Raw genomic sequence first — 4,001 nt, 5'->3', positions numbered from 1 at the left:
TGGGGGAGTTCACTGTGGGGGAGTTCACTGTGGGGGAGTTCACTGTGGAGAAGTTCACTCCTTGGGGAGTTTTATGTTGGAGGAGTTCATTGTGGGGGAGTTCATTGTGGAGGAGTTTACTCCTTGGGGAGTTTCATGTTGGGGGATTTCATTGTGAGGGAGTACACTGTGAGGGAGTTCGCTCCTTGGGGAGTTTGTTGTTGGGGGAGTTCATTGTGGGGGAGATTGACTGGCTGAAAACTACAGTGGGAGTTTGCCGTTGAGGGAAACAGATGGGAACCGTGAATGGAAAGGAGCTCCTTGTCAAAAGCGTTGTGTCTCTGTTGGGTTTTGTTGAGTCTGCGGGAAAAGACTGAGATGGGCTTCCACCTGCTGTTGAATCAACTCAGCTCCTATTGCCTTGTCACTCACATCAGTTGTGAGTGATATGGCAGCATTGGGTAGTGGATGGTGGAGCATGGTGGCATTGGCAAGTGACTCCTTAGCAGTGTTGAAAGCAGTCTCACACTTGGGCATCAAGTGGGGGGGACTCATGGTGGAGGGGGAGGGGGATTCCAGCAATCTTGGGCAAAAACGGCAAAAGAAGTTAAGGGTCCCCAAGAAACGTAGGAGAGCTTTCTTGTCCCTGGGGCGTGGGAAATCTCCGAGTTCTTGAACTCAAGCTTGAGCACAGAGAGAAAAACTCCTCCTTAAATGAAGCCAAGTTTGGAAAGGTTTCTTCTCACTGTTTGTTCTTTGGGCCACAGCAAAAGAGATCTGAATGCCAAAGTGGTCCGAGATGTCTTCTCTTGATGAAATATACCCAAGACTCGGAGCACAGTTCGTAAATTGGATTCTATGGGTCAATTTGCTCCTTGTTATCATTTAATGACTTGAAGTACCACTTGTTTCCGAGATTTTTAGTAATTTTCCTCCCAGGACACTGGGTCCCCCACGGTGCTTTTTTACCCCCGAATTCTAGGCTAACTAGTTGTGACAGCCACACGAGTTTGCCCTTTTTAAGCAGATTTGGAGCAATTATATGGTCCTTGCCCCCATCTAATTAATCCTCAAGGGAACTGATTGCTCGATTGAGGCAGCCAGTTCACCATCCAACACTTCATTAACCTCTGAGCTACAACTTTCTAGTATCAAATTCACGTCCTCCAATGTTGTATATTTTGTTGGGCAATTCACCCTGAAGTGACCCTCTTCCTGGCATATGAAGCATTTTTATGCTTGCGATTTATGTAGAATCCTGATGAGACGAGTCCAAACCCTTATGAAATCTGGAACAGTGGTAGTTGGTAGCACTTGAACTCTCCAATTTCCATTGGTCAATCCTAGAGGGCTTGCCAGAGAAAAGTCACTCCAACCAAAAAGATTCAGACTTTGCTTTGAACACATTTTGGTAGTTGGGCAGCAGGGTGTTGGGCTGATCAACCTTTCTTGTGTTACACAGTTTCACCCAAAGCAGACAAACAAGTCATCAACTCACTGGCTCCCTGAAATCAGAACTTGATTTTGAGAATCACGTAACTAAATGTATTCAAAGCTGATCCCCATTGCACACACCAGGCAACCCCAAGGGAGCCAAAAAAACTCTCAGAAATCTCGTGAGTGTCGCTTCTCTGACTAGCCCTCTTGTCAATCCCATGACTATCATCAAAGACATCTCTCACTATTGGCGAGGAAACCTTGCAGAAAGCTTTGATGGCTTGGTAAAGCTCAACATCAGATATATCATCTATAACATTCAGGAATCTTAATGGCGACAAAAAGTTTCCCACTTGAAAACTTGATATAGGACCAACTTGAGCCCACCTTGTGTTGCTGCAAGGAGAGCTGGTCTCCAAAGCGTTCCTTGGCCAAGATGGGCGTTCTAGTATAAGCCCTTACAACCCCTTTGCCTTGTCCAAGTCCAACTAGACCCTTTAGCTTCTCTTTATTCAACCCAATGATGGTAAAAAGGAAGTCTGCCAGGACATAGGTGTTCAATGTCTCAGTTTTGCTATCCTCGCATTTGAAGTTAATGACTATGACTAAGCAAGGGAAATCTTTCTTCAACTTAGGGACACCATTGGTTCAACAAAGAGCTCTGGCATAAGATCCACTCATTTGACCCTTTGACATATGTCCATTGATTTGGTAGGGGAATCAACCTCACTTAGATCACCAAATTCTGGCAGTGCCTTCCCTAAGGAGTCAGACTTTTTCATCAAGATCCCTGCAGAGAGCCTTCTTTCAACTCACGGCATCGCAGTGTCTGAGTGTGGATGCCAAAGTTTTGATCAACAGCCTGCTGTAAGTTCACAACACTATGCAAACTCAGAATTTTACCAAGTATTTGAGGAGCACTTTATCAAGACGTCCTTGAGAACGCACGCAAAATGCGTGACCAGGGTGGCATGCCATGGCGTGGGGTGGCAGGAGTTGGCACTCAATCTGCGCTCAGGCCAGCATGGATGGCGTGAGTAGATAGAGAAGGGCAGGAAAAATGTATCAAAGGTCTCAAAATAAAGAACAAACAGTTAGAAGAACTCTTTGCAACACCCTTTCTAGAGTGATTATTTTTTTCTCTGTGCTCATCCCTTTTTTCTATCCGCTATAACGTAACCCTCCCTCCTCGGTTTGTTTACTTTCTGAGGTGCCCATGCCTGTATTTTAGGACCTTGGTTCGAACAGATATCGGCCTAAACTTACAATTGTTCAGTTCAGTCCCGTCTTTTGTTGAGAGCAGCCGCAACATTTTGTTGTTCCTGATCTTTTCAAATGGCCGGTCTGAGTGTGCTGTGTTGTGTAAGTGGTCGCCTGGCTGCTTTAGGTAAGACACTTCTGTTCTTTAGCTTTCATTTCTTCCTATCTCTAGCTATCTCTAGTAGTTTAGTCTTATATCTTTTATTTTCATGTTCATGTCGTATTTCACTTTTTTCGTCTGTTAATATTTTTTATCCCAATTCTTCTTCTTCTACTTCTACTTTTTCATCATTTATTTTCCTCTCGCTCATTTCTAACGGTTTTTCTCTTGAAACTGAAGGAAGCCTCCAGAATATTTTTCCATATTTTGTTCAGGTCTCAAGTATTTTCAATTAGGATCCCTTAAATACCCTTGCTTTCAATAATCATGGAAGCTTTGTTGAAGGGACTTTTGGAAGGGGCTAGGAACTGTCTTGAGCTGATTTTGGATGGGAAAACTCCGTCCTCTATCAATAAGCCTTTCATTATGGAAGCTTTAATAGCTTGGGTTGGTCACACCCAGCCACTGCTTGACTGTGGGATGAACCAGTCAAGTGTAGGCAAAAGGGACACAGGCACTGACACTCTTGATTTGATTTTAACGCCCCCTGTAGTCAAAGAGAGCATAGTATCTCTACTCTTGATGCTCTTGATGCTCTTGAAATTTGCGATGTCCATAAACGACAGAGATGCAAAAAGGCAGGGAAAGGGTGTAAACTGACTCACCCAGAATGGTGTCCCAAACTTAGAGAGTTTGGCCTTCTCAAATTCAATGAGAAGGGCTGTTCCAAGCAAGGGTGTAGCTTTTTCCACCCATTTATGTGCATGAGATCTTTTAGGCACAAGGTATGCCTCAATTTCAAATGCACAAAGGCCCATCTCAGGGGCACTAGGAGGAAGAACAGCAGTGTCTCAACCTCATTGTCAAGTCTCTCAACAGGCTTACCCCAGCCCTTTCCTCTCTCCTTCCCTATTTTCCTCCCCTTGTTCCCCTCCCTCTCCTACAACCTCACCCCCAATTCCTTTAACCTCTCTTCTGCCCAAACTTTGTAGCCCCAAGCCCCCCTCTGGTCGCCATGAGCCACACGCATCGTTTAGATCGTATGCTCAAGTGGCGGCCAGAGTTCCTTCTCCCTCTTCTCCTCCCCTTTTACCCTCTCCTCAAAGGTTCTCTTATCCTCCACCAAAGATTAGTTTTGTCCAAAAACAGGATTTTTTAAGGTTAGAGAGCCTAGTCAAAGATTTGATAGCTCTAGAGCATCGAAGGGCTATCTGCCCATAAAAGG

This window comes from Tigriopus californicus, chromosome 5, assembly GCF_007210705.1.
Source record: "Tigriopus californicus strain San Diego chromosome 5, Tcal_SD_v2.1, whole genome shotgun sequence".
Taxonomy (NCBI): Eukaryota; Metazoa; Arthropoda; class Copepoda; order Harpacticoida; family Harpacticidae; genus Tigriopus; species Tigriopus californicus.
This window is presented reverse-complemented; position numbering follows the sequence as displayed.